This window comes from Canis lupus, chromosome 17 (genome assembly GCF_003254725.2).
Source record: "Canis lupus dingo isolate Sandy chromosome 17, ASM325472v2, whole genome shotgun sequence".
Lineage (NCBI taxonomy): Eukaryota > Metazoa > Chordata > Mammalia > Carnivora > Canidae > Canis > Canis lupus.
The window spans coordinates 366,363-382,952 of NC_064259.1; the positions used below are offsets into that span (position 1 = coordinate 366,363).

The window sequence follows — 16,590 nt, forward strand, 5'->3', positions numbered from 1 at the left end:
CACCGCTGCAGCACAGGTGCAGGGAGGAGGGACGGCCCCTGCGCGGCCGGTTACATTTGGCAGCCCAGTGCAGGCCTCGCCCCCTTCCGTCGCCCTCGGCAGGTGCCTACGGGCCCCCACCTCCCTCCGGCCACCACCACCCCCAGCCCGCGGCCACCGCTTGGGGGACTGCGAGTGTCCCCCAGGCCCGAGCAGCAGCGGGCGGCCCTGAACGGGAGCCTGCATTGCCAACACGGGCGTGCTGTGCCTCCGCACCTTTCAGAAACACACTTTTTATTTTTAGATCCACATCCCACCGCCTGTGCACGTATGTGCTGCTGGACGGGGAGCCACGGCCACCGTCCCCTCCTCGGACCCGAGAGAGTTCTTAGTTGATGCCGAACGTTCCACGCTCTTAGAACAACTGCTTTAACCACTTCATGGAAGCAGGAGGTAGGCAGGACACCTGTGTTCTCCGTTAGGCTCTAAAATACCGGGAATGACTGACGGGCCCCAGGTCCCCACAAAGGGGGGCGGGAGGGTCGCTGGCATGTCCACGGCTGGACGGCTACCTCACCACGCAGCTGTCCTTCCTTCTGGAAATGGAATTTAACATTTTCCATAGCTGACCACATCCCTAGCTCAGTCCACATAAAAGGTCTATATCTTCAATTAAGAATTTCAAAATTTTAAGAGGAAACGGAGGACACTGCTAAGAGGCACCAGTCTAGTAAGTTCGGCAGGTTCCTCATGGAGTTGGGAGCGAGTCACGCCTGCGTCTGAGCTCACAGCAGCCCCACACGGGGGCCCTGCTAGTGCCTCCTTCCCTGAGATCCCGGCGAAAGCCCGAGGTGACCCGACCGGCTCGCTCTGCTGGTCGTGGATGAGCCAGGACTCAGGCGACTTGGTGTCCACTTCCTGGGCACCCCGGGATCACGACCTGAGCCGAAGGCAGACGCTCAACCATTGAGCCGCCCAGATGCCCGACTCTATCTGATTTCTAAACAAAGCAGATCATAGTTTTTTGGCTTGGAAGTGGCCAGAATAACTACTCCCCTGAATGTGTTTGCTTGTTCATTTATTTATATGTTCATAAGCCAAACGATTCATAGGAGCATCAGATACGCCCCTGGGGGGGCCCCCAGCTGCAGAAGGTCCCTCCCCATGGAGGGTGGGCAGGAAGGGCGAGGAGCGGCCGGGACCCAGACCACCCTCAAGCTCAGCCCGGGAGGACGTGGGGTCAGACGTGGGGTCAATGCTGGAGCCAGGTTTGAAGTGTGTCCCGCACCGGCAGGTGAGCAGGTCGGGAAGACCACGTACACGCAACACGCAAGTTGAGTCATGGAAAGTAAGAAGGGGTCGGGCAGAGGGAAGATTCGTGGGGTGCTGGGGGTGCCTAGGCTTGGAGACGAGACCCCCGGGACTTGGAGACAAGACTCTGGGGACTTGGAGAGAGACCCAGGGACTTGGAGACGAGATTCTGGGGACTTGAAGATGAGACCCCGGGGACTTGAAGATGAGACCCCGGGGACTTGGAGACAAGATTCTGGGGACTTGGAGAGAGACCCAGGGACTTGGAGACGAGATTCTGGGGACTTGGAGATGAGACCCCGGGGACTTGGAGACGAGATTCTGGGGACTTGGAGACGAGACCCCGGGGACTTGGAGACGAGACCCCAGGGACTTGGAGACGAGACACCAAGGACTTGGAGATGAGATTCTGGGGACTTGGAGACAAGACCCCGGGGATTTGGAGACAGAGGAGACCTGAGACCCCGCTCCCATCATATTCCTGCGGGACCCACTGGAGGAGGCCGCGGGGGGGCACCTGCCATGGAGGGACCCCCACCCAGGCAGTTGCCCTGGGCGCCCCGGGACCTGCAGCAGAGGCTCCCCCCCGTCCTGACCACCCCAGGGTAAGTTCTCCACGCACAGGATCTCAAACGGGGAAATAAAAAGGCAATAGCCTGTATCTCCACTGTCAGCCTTAATTACTGTACAGTGTAAATCTTGACTTTCAGTAGCGTCCACATGGGGTTCTGGCTACGAAACGTACAGTAATAGGCCATTTATAAAATTGACAAAAATTCTTCTGCCAATGCCAGGAATAACTGAGGATTTTCAGAAAGAAAAACAGGAATATTTCCTCATATAAATAATAGATGCAGAATGAAAAAGAGTAAATGAACATAATCCAGCAGTAATCCCCTTAGGAGACAATAAAACCCGAAGAGTCCAATTTGTGTAGCAAGACCCATTAGGCAGGAAGTTAATAAGCCAGACACGTCCTACGCTCCGAAGGGAGTGACCTAATGTGGGGTCTGCTGTCTTGAATGAGAAGCTGCGGAAGGAAAGAATTCCAAGTTTTCATCATTTAGCGTGAGTCCAGAGCTCTGGCCGGGAAGCCACCCCACCCCCCGTGGCCCCCGGCGCCCCGGGCCAGCCTCGCCACCCCTCGAATTCCAAGGATTTAACTAAGCTGCTTGTTCTCCTTTCCCAGGTCATCGTTCTCTGTGAGGGGTGGGTGTCTCATTAAGAAAAATATTTTGAATCGAACACCAATAAAAAATAAATTTATGAAAATTAAAAAAAATGTTTTGTCAAAGGCTAGGACAGATTTTAAAAAAATACGAGTTTAATCCACATTGTGTTGTAAAACCTCCCACATCTCTGTGCTCTACAAGAATAAATTTGGGGAGTTTGACTACTTATTCTCAGTCCCCTGGGTCACTCTGCTAACAACGTTCACCCTGCCTCGGCGATTGCAACCACGGGCTGTAGGGACTGTGACCCTTCAGCTCCGGGGCTCCCCGTCCGTCTGATTCCGGCACACGGCTCCCTCCCCGGGTGGGAGACAGAGCTCATACAAGACTTTGCATCATTATTTTTCCTACGGTGACTCTGCATTTCCCTGATGTTTTGTGACCAAGTTCCATGGGCGGGCAGTCGGGAGAGGCGGGGGCTGGAGGCGGCCGGGCCTGCGGGTGTGCTCGCCCCCTGCATAGCCCGGCGAGCGCCGCCCCGATGCAAGTCCTGCCCGCAGCACCGTGACCCCTCAGCCGTCTGCTCTCATGTGGCCGAGCTGGACGTTCGGGGTCGAGTGACCAGGACACACTGGCCGTCGTCGTGTATTTTCCTGCCTCACACAATTCCTATTGAACGAGCCAAATTTTGCAGCAAGGCTGATGAGTATCTTCCCGAGTTGCAGAAGTCCTGCGTGTAAGTGAGGCGTGAGCCCGGCGCCTGGGGCCCGATCGATCGGGGCTGCGCCTTGTTCGCTCGCTTTCTTCAAAGCCCCAGGCCACGCGGACTTCCCGATGACCTAAGCTTTCCGTCCTCATGCTCCCTCCAACGGGCGCCCTTGGTAGGGAAGACACGTGAAATTACCCCGCGCGGCTTTGAATGAAAGGTTTCAGGGGCCGAAGCGATCCAGTGTAGTTTGCTGGGGGGTGTGAGAACGCGGCTGGACCTGTCGCTCGGGGGAGCCCTCGGAGGAGCCCTCGGGGGCCCCAGGATGAGCACATGAGACGCGGTTGTGCGGTAGCGGTTCGGTCGTTTCCCGAAACACGACTCGTTCCTGCACGTTGTGGATGTGGGATCTGGGGGGCCCTGGGCTGGTTCACCAGCCAAGTACATGACAGTCCTTCAACGAAGATGTTATGGCCCAGTGAACACACGTCTCCCTTCCTCTGCCTCTGACCCCGAACGCCCGTCAGGAGACCGTCAACCGATCTCAGAAAATGCCGGGAGGGAAGGCACGGGGCCAACAACATCACCGCGACTGTGTGGAGATTCCCCCAAACTGAGGGGCAGGGTAGTCCTGAGGCAGCTCCAGGCCTTGGCACCGTGACCTTGGGGACGTCCTCGCAGAGGCAGGAGCCCTTGATGGAGCGGGGGCTGGGGCCGGGGGCGGGGGCGAGGACGGGAGAGGCACCTGGCTCCACCAGCGTGGCCGCGGACACTGTGGGCTCCGGCTTCTCGGGGCTCCCCGGGGCTCGGGGAGAAAATACTGGCGGTGAGGCCTCTCAGCGGGAGCCCAGAGTCCACACCTGGGGGACGGGGACGTGGCTCTGAGCTCCCCCGGCCGCAGGCACGTCCTGTCATCGTCCAAGGGGGACAGATACTCCCTGGAGCTCCGACAGGGTGGCCACAGGGCCAACCGAGACTGTCGCCCGCCGCGCCCTGGAGGGTGGCCTGCAGAGATCCGTGGGACCTCACGTCTTCTGGGGGGAGGGACCTCACGCCTCCCTCCCAGGTGCTTCCCTGGCACTGATGCACCTGGGACAGGACCCAAGGACACACAGGAAATCTCGGAAAGGACAGGAAGACTGCAAGGGTCAGGGACCTCAGGAGGGAGAAGGACACACGGGCCCTCATTGTCCCCCGTGTCCTGGATGGTGAGTCACCCGTGGCCCCCAGGGGTCCCCCACGGGTGCTCCATGACCTCCAGCCAGAGCTGCCCAGGTCACAAGCACAGCGGCTCCAAGGAGAGCTGACCCCGTCCGCCGAGGCCTGAGCAGCCGTGCACCACAACCACGGGTGTCTGCCGTGTTCCAGAGAACACATGCACCACCACCACCACCACCACCGCCACTACCACCACCACCGTGATTTTAAAACCATGAAAATGGAGCTCGTCTTCCACGTTGTGGTGGCGGCGCTGGTCACGGGGGCTCCCGTGTGAGGGGAGGAGCAGCGGGATGCGGCGGCCCAGCCTGGTCCCCGAGGACAGGTGTCCCCGTGCCGCACGCAGAGCTGGTTGGCTGTTCTGCCCCCGGCACAGTGAGGCTCCATGAGTCACAAACCACGAAGGGGTGAATGGCACGGACCTAGGTTCTCGCCTCAAGAAGCCACAAAAAGGAGAGATAAACCCAGAGCTCGCGATAGGTGGGACCTGGACGGTAGAGCAGAGGTCCATAAACTGGAATCAGAAAACATTTGGGAAACCAGCAAAACCGATGAAAAACATCAGTAGGTAAGGACTTGAGGTTGGGATGAAAAAGCAGACCGGAGATGAACGGCAGGCAGGCATCGGGGCGCAGGAAGCCGCCGGGCCGAGGCAAGGTGGCAGCACCCAAGAAGCAGCGATGGGGAAGCTGTGGGCACAGCGTCTCCCGGGTGGGGGCCAAGGAAGCGCTGGGCGGGGGGTGCAGGCCGTGGGGCTGAGAGCCTGGTCGGGGCGGAGGGCGCTGCTACTGAGTCTGCATGACATGGTCGCCAGCCAGGCACATGGGCTCTCTGGGTATGCAGACCCCCCAGCGGGCCGCATGGGCCTCTCCGGGTGTGCAGACCCCCCAGCTGCTGCATGGGCCTCTCCGGGTATGCAGACCCCCCAGCGGGCCGCATGGGCCTCTCCGGGTGTGCAGACCCCCCAGCTGCTGCATGGGCCTCTCCAGGTGTGCAGACCCCCCGAGGCAGGGATCTGTGTATGCAGAGCCCCAGGGCTGTGCATGGGCTCCTGAGCGGAGTCAGGTTTGAGCCCTGCCACTGGGTGTGAGACGGAGACCCCAGGGCCTTCGGCCCGCGGATCCTGGCTGCAGCCCCCGCCCCCCACCGCCGCTCCGCACACGCCTGGATGGATGGGCCTCAGGAGACCCGGTTTCCAGAGAAGCGCGGCCCAAGCTCCACTTGCAGACTCGCTCGCCGCACACTGTGACCCCGAAGGTCTGGGCTGAGCCCGGAGACAGCGCATGTTCACTGAGGCCCCAGGGGCGCCGCTGCAGGCTCAGGACCACATGGAGGATCAGGGCCGGCGTGGCAGTTCCCGTCCTAGCTGTGGGACCGTCCCCCGGGCTGCGTACGGCCCACGCTCAGTCCCACCCTGCAGGGTTTGTGTCACGGCGTGCTGTGTGGCCTGAGCGCTGAGCTCCTGAGGGCTCCCCAGGTGATCCCCTGCGCTGCGAGGGTCGGGACCTCGGGGCCGGGACCCTGTACAGCAGAAGGTGAGCGTTCCAAGCTGTGAGTGGGCAGTACGTGGAGGTTTGCAGACGCGAAAGGGAGTCCAGGCTCCTCAACTCGGCTTCGAAGCAACACTTTACGTGGTTACTCGGTGGGGAAAACTGACCCAAATGGAAAGAAATGCGGAAATAATCTAATCACGGCCTGATCAAGCAACACGCTCTACCCCGGCATACGTGCAAACTGGTGAAGTGAGCGGTTAAGCAGGCCGTTAATTTTCAATTTGCAGTTGTAAAGGCTAAAACAAAACCTTTTCTGAGACATTCCCCCAAGGATCTGGAGATCTACAGGAGTCGTGCAAGATTTACAGTCGTGCAAAATGGTAAAGCCTGAGGACCTAAAAGCTGGACCTACCCAAGGAGACAGTCACTACACCCAAATTAATCCATTAAAACAATTTGGTTAAAATATCCAATTACTTCAGTTAAAAATATCAAATCTCCAATAGAATTTTTGGTGGAACTTGAAAAGCTGATTCTAAAGTTCATCCAAAACATACACAGGTTCACCAACAGTATTTTCAGCTAAATGGCATGTGCACGCATTTGGAAGTAGACAAGCTCATTGCTCAGTGCTTAAATTAAAAATTTAAGATGAAAATGTAGATTATTTGTCCTTTTTTTTTGAGTATTGTTCCCTATACTGAGTAATTTTTGCTGTTCTTTAGTTTCCTTCTTGCCTATAAATCTAGTCTGGGAGATTATCTTGTGAAGAAAGGACCCGGCACATCTTACAAGGCAGCGCAGTGCGCGGAGCCCGTAGGCACTAAAGTCGTTCTTTCTGAAACCAGAGCATCATTTTTTTTCCAGCACAGCAGAAAATTTATTCTTTGAGAAGACTTGAGACCTGCACAAACCTCTAGCAACATTATCAAGAAACAGAATGGATTTAATTGCATTTTCATATTAAAATTTAACAGCGAGTGAGTTGTTTTTCATTTATTCATTGTTTACGATGAACATGTAGATCCCGCAGACAATTTTCTACAGGAATGTGTGTCACCGAAGTGGGTTCAGGGGCAGCAGGAGGCTGAATACATTCAGATCCACGGAGGAGGTGGAATCAGCTAATGGTAAGAAACCTACCAGGAAGCAAAGACAAACACACAAGTCCAGAGACCTGATTGGCCAAACTTCTAAGTTTAACTTAAAAGTCTTTATTTGGGGGGACTGCGCCCCTCACCCAGTCCACCAGGACTCAGTGGTTGAGTGCCTGCCTTTGGCTCAGGGCGTGATCCTGGGGTCCTGGGATCGAGTCCCACGTCGGGCTCCCTGCATGGAGCCTGATCTTCCCTCTGCCTCTGTGTCTCTCATGAATAAATAAATAAAATCTAAAAAAAAAAAAAAAGGTCTTTTTTATTTCTAAAGCAGTTTTAGGTTCACATCATGATTAAGAGGAGGGCACAGATACTGTCCGCATCCTGTGCTCCCGCTCTGGCGCAGCCGGGCCATTTCCGACGCCCCCAGCACACGGCAGGTTTGTTACAACTGGTGAGAGCTTGTGGATGCAGCACGACCCCGAGCGTGGGCTCCACGGTCATGCTTATGCTGTGGCTTCAGGCAGAGGTGGAGACGGGATCGTACAGGGTGTCTTCACTGCCCCCAAATTCTCTGGGTGCCACAGGACGTCAATTAAAACAAACAACCTTATTTTGTAAGTGTTGCCGAGTCCCGAGGCGGGACGAGTGACGAGCACCGTCCCGGCAATCCCAGAACCCCACGTGTGGTCGTTGCTGGCTCCTGAGTAAGCGGGGTGCGGTGGGGACGCCAGCCGGGGCTTCAGCAGATGGCGCCCGGCCGGGGAGGCGGAGGCAGGGCCCGGGGCTTGGCGGTCACCGGGAGTCTGGGGACGGCTGCTGCCCGGCCCCTCATCTCACCTGAGCAGGTAGGCTGGGGGCCGTGCTGGGACCTCCAGCTGCGTCCGGGCCCCGCCCCTCACGTCCCGGTCCCGCCGTCCGGGGGTCCAGCCGCTGGAGGGGGCGCCTCGTCCTGGCGCAGCAGGACTGATAACGGTTTTCCCTCGGGAACCAGAAGTCTTGCTCCATTTCCTTTGGCTTCTGTTGCTGCTGCCGAGACTCCAGGCCTGTGCCCCTCACCCAGTGCCCCTCACCCCGAAGCTCACCCGGAGCCCCTACTCCATGGGTTTTCTTTGGGCCCAAGTGTTTTTATTCCTTACCCAGGACGTTGGACAGACCTGCAACCCTGGGGATGGGTGGCTCGTGAATCGGCACACGGTGTGTGCGTGTGCATGTGTGTCTGCATGCATGTGCATGTGTGCATGTGCATGTGCACATGTGTATGGGTGTGTGCATGTGTGTATGGGGGTGTGTACATGTGTGTGCATGTGCATGCACGTGTGTACAGATGTGTGCACGCGTGTATATGCACGTGCAGTCACAGCAGCCTAGGCACACGCTCCACAGGCACGGAGGGGAAAGTGGCTTTACTAGAAGTTTGCGTAACTTGATTTTTTCGTATGAATCATGGTGTCACTTGGGTGATCGAGAAGGTGTGTGGATGTCTTAGGACAGAGGCTGATGGTCATGCGCAGACTCCAGCAGCCATCTAGTCTACCTGTCAGGGCGAGCAAGCAGGTGCAGTGACGAAAGTCCTTCCTGCCTTGCGCTTCTCTTCATGTGCAGGCAACAGCAATTTGCAGGTTGAACAGACTGGCATGTGGAGCCACATGAGGAGGTGAAGCTGTGGAGCTGGGCCTGGAGGCTGCACACCTGGGGGGTAGGTGGGTGAGCACCAGGGAGAAGGAGGGGAGGTGAGTACCTGGGGAAGCAGGTAAGCACCTGGGGAGGGCAGGTGAGGACCAGGGAGGGTGGGTGAGCACCCTGGGATGATAGGTGAACACCTAGTGGGGAGGGCAGGTGAGCACCCAGGGAGGGCAGATGAACACCTGGGGAAGCAGGTGAGCAGCGTGTGGGAGCAGCCCGGGTGCAGCACACCACGACCACCACGCTGTGCTCTGTGGGTTCATATTTAGGATTCAACAAGGCAAGTCCTACTTTCAAAGACCCATTATGTGTTCAAAATATGGATTTTCTGTAATAGAAACGTAAGGAATTGTGCCCGCTGTTAGGGGCGGGAGGCTGCCTTCCTGGGCAGCTTCAAGGAACAAGACCGTCAGGAGCTCGAGAACAAGTCACGGACAAAGGCTCCCTGTACAACGTCGTAACAACAGCAACAATCGTGTTAACGCCACAGTGATGATATCCCCAAAAGCAATTGCCCAGAACTTCCTGATGTAGCTGCGGCCACAGCACCTGACGTCGGGACTTCAACTGGTGATAAACAGTGACAAAGAACGTGGGAGCCGGTTCGTCCATGATCATGTGACTTCTAATGAGGATCTCCAGAATTACGAGGATGTGACCCCATAAATAAAATACTATATCGGGGTCTATGTCGGGGCCAGCAAGGGTGAGAGGGACTGGGCTCGCAGCAAAGTCTCAAAAGATGGAGGTGACACTAACACCTGTTCTGTTTCTCGCTTGTCCCCGTGGGCCCACACTGACCGCCACGTGGCACTTCCGTCCCGCCGTGCGGCCGGCTAGGCCCCGCGGAAGGCTCCAGGTTGTCACTTGGACCCCTCTCGCCTCTGCCTCAGTTGTCGTGACGCCCCAACCAGAGCCGCACGCCAGCTCCCCAGCCAGGGCACTCATGGGCCAGCGCACCTCGTGCCGGGACAAGGGGCCGCGTGTCATGCTCACGGAGGCGTCTTCTAACCGTGCTCACTCGGTGCTGAAAACGTGAGACATTTTGCATCAAGACGAGAGGTAGGTGGTGATCTTACCAGTCGCCTTTTTTATCCTTTGGGGATGATTAGTGTCTAATTTCATGAATTAAGTCAAAGCAAGTCCTTGGAACATCGTAACACAGGAGATCGCGCCGACGCACTAGACACACCCCGCGCTTCTTTGTCTTTTTCCAAATGGCATAACGGAAACAGCCCGGCTGGGGGTGTGGGCCCGGGCGGGCGGCAGGCTGGCCTCGGGAGCCGCGGCGTCTCTGTGACGGGGCCGCCCCCACGAGCACGCCGCCCGGCCTCTCTTTGCAGGGAGGCAGGGCCGTGACCTGGGCCCTCTGACGAGCTGAGCTGAGCGACGTCTAGGAGTTCCAGGTCGGATCGGTTGACTCGGAGACGCGGGTCTCTCCTGTCCGCCCTTTGCCCTTTAGCTGGCAGCCGGCAGAAATCTGCAGAAAGACGGTTGTGTTGGGACTGAGTCACCCTGTGGGGTCTGAATGTCGAACACACGTGTCGAGCTGTTGCAAGACAAGGAACACGCTGTGGGCTTCGGGCCTCCCCAGCTGGGGGCTGCGGCGGCCTTAGCTTGCTGGGCACCTCCTGTGTGCCAGGCCAGGTCCCAGGACACCCGTCGTGCTCGGGGCCTCAATCCCAAAGAAGCAAAACCATGACGTAGCTACTGCCGTCACCTGCAGTTGATGCTCCAGGACGCTGGCCCGATGGGGGGAGCTCCGGCCAAAGGACCCCGACTGCCGGGTGTCCCAGAGTCCGAGGATCAACTACGCTGGGCCTCCTTGAGGGAACGTCCCCACCTTCATCCACCTTCCTCTGCACAGTCGCCACATCTGGATCCGTCCCTGCCCCGTAGGGCCGTAAGCCCATCTGTGCAAACACACGCAGGTGCACGCGGTTCTGCTGTCGAGCAGTAATGAAGCGGCGATTCATTCAACAGATATTTCCCTTTAAAATACGTCTGATGGGGACGCCCCGGTGGCCCAGTGGTTGAGCACCTGCCTTCGGCCCAGGGCGTGATCCTGGGGTCCCGGGACTGAGTCCTGCATTGGGTTCCTTGCATGGAGCCTGCTTCTCCCTCTGTCTGTGTCTCTGCCTCTCTCTCTCTCTCTCTCTCTGGGTCTCTCGTGAATGAATAAATAAAATATTTTTTAAAAATAAAATACACCTGATATTCGAAAGCAAACTGTAAGGCAGATGCTGATACTGGTGAGCAGCTACGCGGCTTCCCGGAGGCCGGGCTGGAGGAGGTGGGCAGAGGAGGACTCACAGCGCAGCCTCAGGTCCTGTGTCCGCACCTGCACCGCGTTCCCCGCTGCCATGAGCCGGGCCCGCACTGCGTCCTTGCCCCACACCGCCTGTGCAGGGAAGCAGGAGAGTATTGCCTGTCTCCGTTCTCTCCTCCCCGAAATCAGGACGCTTCACTATGCACATCGGCAAGTCCTCCAGCCCTCTTGGCCCGTGTCGGGTCGACCAAAGCCAGGGCGGGTGATCCTGGCCCAGGCTCCCCACCCGAGCACACCTCCCCAGTCTATGACCCCAGGATCCCGCCCGGATGCTCTTGCTCCTACCTCGGGGCGCCCTCCCCTCTCCTGCCTCCCCCCTCAGGGCGCTGGCTCCCAGCTCCTAGCTTTGTGGTTTGCTCCCGCTCTCAAATATCCTCGAGATTTCTCCTTTCCCACTGCCCACAGTGGTCGCTCGCCAAACACTCGTCAGTCTCCTCCGCGCTCAGGCCTCCTAAACGCTCAGCGGGGACGCAGCGTCCGTCTTCGCGGAGCTTGCTTTCCTTGCGGGGAGACAGAAGACAAGCAGGAGAATGCAAAGAGCTGGAGGTGGGCTCCGGCGGGGCGGAGGCAGCGTGCACGGTCGGGAGGTCCGCGGAGCGCAGTTTGGTCCCACTGACCTTTCAGGCCATGCTTCGGCCTCACCAAACCAGCCCACGTCTCTCACCGGGGACACGGCTCAGGGGATGTCTAAGACGCGTCCCTCTTTCCGGTCCGTCCCAGGCCCTCTCTCCACCCTGTGTCTCCGCCGCCAGCCGCCCCTAGCCCTCCCGAAGCTCCCCTCCGGCGCCCTTGCCCTGCCAGCCAGTCCTCCCCTCCACGCACAGCATTCCTCACGGGCCGCGTGCTGCCACTCCGTGGCCACCACGTCATACGTGGCATCTATCACAGACGGAGACCCCTTTGGGGGCAGGCACCGCGGAAGGAGGGCAAGCCCGGGAACCAGGTGCTTGTGCCTGCACTGCAGCCTCATCTCCCACATCCTGAGCATCCCGGTGCAAACCACCGACGACGTGCCCTTTGCATCAGCTTCCTTCCCACTTGGTTAGGGAAAGTCACGGCCATCGTGGGGGGTAGTGGGGACGGTTACGTGACTTTAGAATCATGATTTATGATGGTCGCTGTGTCAGATCCCCACCCCCCTCACAGAACCCAGGCCCGCACATACCGCGCTCCAAATATATCTCCTGTAGACGCCATCAAGGCCTTGGATCCGCAGGGAAGCCTGAAACTGAGCGCGCCTCGTACTCAAAGTCTGCGCTGACCCGTCGCACACGGAGGCCCCGAGGAGACACGGGAGGGGGAGGCAGGGCAGGACACCGCTGGTGGCAACCCTGGGTCTTCCATGGGAAAAGCTCAGGACACCCGGCCTCTGTGATTTCATTACCAGGCGACAAAGAGAAGGTGGTGGTGACGATGCTGATGGGTGTGTGCGGGTTCGGACACAGAGGGGGGCGACGGCCGGCAGCGCAGCGGCTCCTTATGTCCTGAGGAGGCAGAGGGTGGCGGGAACCGGGTGAGGTGGAGGTTCTGGGACACGATGGATGCGATGGTCCCAGTGGCCCGAGACTAACTGGCTAGAGAGTCTACAGGAGACCCTGTGACTGGAAATCAAGGACCTATAAGACAACGCCCTCCGGCCTTTACAGGATCTGGCATTTTATTTATTTTGTTGGAGGAGAGACAAGAGGTTCTTTATAATATTCCAGTAACATTCCAGTAGCTGAGGCCAGAGCTCGGGCTGTGCCCTGAGTGGTGCCGTCGCGCACGTACCCAGTGCTGGGCACTTGCCAGTCCAGCGGGGGATCTCGCGCCGTCCATTCATTAAACGACTCCCTCGGCGCGGTTGGACGATGGGCGGATATTCAATCAACATTTGCTGACGTAGAGAGTATCCGAGTCCAATTACACTCATTCTTTATATTCTATGTTTTACTTTATAACATATTTTAAATACAGCTTCAATCTAACCAAACCAAGTTGTCTTATTATTTCCCGGATATTCCCTGGATTCCCACTAAGACACGGGTGCCCACGCCGTTTTTTTCCCTGGATCGACTCCTTTGGTACCTTTATGCGGATCTCCGCTTCTGGCTCCGTCTTGTCAGGTTTGTTTCTGACCTGACTTCTGACTCCCGAATTCTGCGACTTTGTCCCCAGTCTGCCGGCTTCTCCCCGTGGCGCCCCTGGTTCCGGGCACTGCCCACGCTCGGAGGGCTGCCGCCCAGCTCAGGCGTGTCCTCTGCACCCAGCAGGCAGCGGGCCGCAGCTCTCCTCCAGGCGCCCCCCTCCACCGCGGTCTGCGGCAGCACCACCCGCACCCACTCTGTCGGGAACGTGGCGCTCGTCCTTCGGCTCCTGTCTGCTCTCAGTGCACCTTTTAGGGTGCAGCCATCAGGCCGCGCTCCTTGGCCTCACTAGTGCCCCTTCCCTGCTACCTCCAATATCAGCGCCACGTGGTTCTTCTCGCCTCTTCCCTGAACCCAATAGCATCTGCCTGGGATCCACGCGTTGGGGTTTGTGCCCATAAAATTCAGCCTCTGCTCACTGACCAGACACATTGCCTGGAGCACAAATAAGACCATAGCGAGCATTTGCCAAAAATTGTTTGGCAGGTACCCCCTCGACTGAGAGCAACTCCTCCTCCTTGGCATGGTCACGCAGACTTTTCTGAAGTTCCTGATGCTTACCTGTCCATTCCAGCCTTGGAAACTGTGTTCCACGCACTTCAGTCCACTTATAATTGCCTTCTTCTCCTGACGCTTTCATTCCTGGGCCTTCGGTCCTGCCGTGCTGTCTGCATAGACTGCCTTTTACTCCTTCTGCTGTTCCGTGCACACCTGGGCAGGTCCTACTCCTATTTGGAGCTTAGCCCCAGAGGATTCCCTTTAAAGCCTGCAGCCTTCTCTGTGGCCCATGACAGTTTGTAAATCTCTTTGTACTTGTTTCATCCTATTATAATTAACTGCATATGCGCTTATCTCTCCCACTAGATGGGATCCTGCCTATACCCCACGACAGTGTCATTCGGTATCTATCATTCCTGCCCTAGAGCATTTAAGCCAAACATTTACTGATTGGAAAAGTCGAGTGAAAATTGTATCCACCCCAGATTTTTTAGGGGGATAACATGAGGTAATGTTTACAAACATGACTTAAAACACTTAAAACTATTTTATAAGTGTTAGTGATAATGTCGATGTGATATTGACATTATGATGGTGGTGATAGTAATGGTGGTGATGGTGGTGGTGGTGGTGATGGTGATGTGAGGGTGATGATGGTGATGATGGTGATGTTGGTGATGGTAATAGTGATGATGGTGATGACAGTGATGATGATGGTGATGGTGATGATGGTGGTGTTGTTGGTGATGGTGATGATAGTGATGTTAATAGTGATGATGGTGATGATGCTGATGGTGGTGTTGATGATGATGATGGTGATTATGGTGATGGTGATGATGGTGATGATGGTGATGGTGATGATGGTAGTGATATGAGGGTGATGATGGTGGTGTGGGTGATGGTAATAGTGATGATGGTGATGACAATGATGGTGATGGTGGTGATGGTGATGATGGTGGTGATGATGGTGTTGGTGAGTCAGCCGGGGGCAATTATAGAAGCTGAAGCCCAGAAAACAGCAGATCAATCCTCTCTGAATAGTGGCACTGACAGTGTAGACAGAGAAGAAACTAACACGAGGTCAGAGGAGGAGTCCCACCGAAAGGGACACCCTTAGAGAGGGAAAGCATGAGTGGAGAAGTCAAGTCAGAAATGAGACATATTCCATTTGAATTTGACAATAAGACCCCATTGTTTAGCTGACTAACAAGCACATTCTTTGTTCAGGCTGCATTTGCAATAACTGAACATTAATAAAATGTCTACACCAGAAATTTATTGCACTCTCTGAGGGCACGGGTAGCATCTGGCTTATATCCCCCTCACCTGGCCAATATTTGACATGTAGTAAGTCTTTGACTTACACTTTTTTTTTTTTTTAATGAAAAAAAATCAGATGGGCAGCACAAGGGCTACTTCCTAGGTGATTTGTCTTATAATTAGCTTTTCTATGCCTGAATATCATCCCGTGTTGGTATAATAAGATTTTCTGTGGAACATAAAGTTGGTTAGATTTTGTGTTCCTTGAGCCAAGGCATGGCTTTGTAAAAATAAATATGTATTAAGCAAAGTAACATGTAGTGATAATTGATCCCTGACAGAGGTTGTGTTTTCAATTAACTGGATGAATGAAGCTTGTTGTTTATGTGATAGTTGGATGAATTCGCATCCTGGCCTCTTTCTCGTCTGTTCTGACCCTCCTCCCTCACCTCTCCTGCCTCCTTCTCCCTGTTTCTCAGAGCAGGGAATTTTTATCTTGGTTAGTGGAATTTAAAATGCTGATATTTCACTTCTGGGTCTCAAGAAACCCTACAGCAACGATCATGTTTTAGATAAATGAAATGTAGCAGATGTTCAAATTGGTTAAATATGCAGTACATGGGGGTTTTAGGGCAGAAAAACCAAGGCACAAGAATATTACCTATGAAAAGCCGTGACGGTGAAATATCGCAACAGCCAGGGCAGATGCAGCCACGGAGGGCTTGCGGGGCGCGGCGAGAAGGCGGCCTAGGGTGCGCGGGACCTTGGCTGGCTCCAAGCTGGGAGGTGAAAGGACAAAGAGGTGCCCCCCAGCACTTTCCTCCAAACCCGGACTCTCAGGCGTTGACCTGTGGGTGCTCAGTCTCGGCCACTGTCCCGCGGCCTCAGCTCACGCCTCCGTGCCCCCGCGACCTTGGCTCTCTCCGCTCCCCTCCCCTCGCACATCGGCTTGGCCAAGCCACCCTGCGGGTCCAAGGCCTCACTTGCAGAAACACGGATGTAGAGAAAGCAGCCCGGCTGGCCCAGGTCGCCCCTGCCCGCGACCGCTGCTCCTCCTCCGGGGCCTGATTTGCCTCCGGCGGCCCCTCCGGCAGCCTCCCCCCCCCCCCCCCCCCCCCCCCCCCCGCCCCCGAGAGCCGCAGGAGTTCCCGCGCCCTCCACTCCCGGGAGAAGCAGCGCCGCTGGGTCACCAGCACCCTTGCCCTCACCCCGCCGCGGGCTGGGCAATTCCTCCGGCCTTGGGCGCAGCCAGTCTGTCCTGTTCCACCCGCTCAAGGACATCCTCCCGCCCCGCACCCCTTCTACTTCCTGAAACATGAGTTTTGCTCATTTTTGGATAATCCCCATCCACCTACATAAATACTTTTCCTTGTCTTTAAAATAAAGCTTCGATTACACGTAGCCCTGAGACCCGGCCCCGTCCTCTACCTCCTTTCAGCAAAACTACCCTGAGGATCCACCCGTTGGCACTGCCTCCCAGCCCTCCCCTCATCTCTCTCCTCCTCCGGGACCCCACCTCTACACCCCCAGAAGTGCTCCTCACGCCCCTGGAGCACCTCATGGCACCATACCCAGCAGAGAGGCTTTAACCCCCACGTCCCGGGCACGTCGGCCGCATTGCACCCCGTGTGCCAACCTGCCCGGTGTGGGCCCTTCTCCCACTCGCCCTCGGGGCCTCACCGCCTGGGCCCGCTCCATCCCCGCCACCGTCCTGCTCC

The 16,590-nt window shown here is 56.8% G+C and overlaps 1 long non-coding RNA gene across 1 annotated transcript; it reads right to left on the reverse strand.

Moving 5' to 3' along the window:
• Positions 1-6,750: 6,750 nt before the first annotated feature.
• On the reverse strand, positions 6,751-15,955 carry LOC125752825 (uncharacterized). The gene is made up of 3 exons (XR_007403238.1): positions 15,534-15,955; positions 7,814-8,665; positions 6,751-7,267 (listed from the first exon to the last, which is right to left on the reverse strand). It is a non-coding gene; the product is annotated as an uncharacterized LOC125752825 (long non-coding RNA).
• Positions 15,956-16,590: the final 635 nt, after the last annotated feature.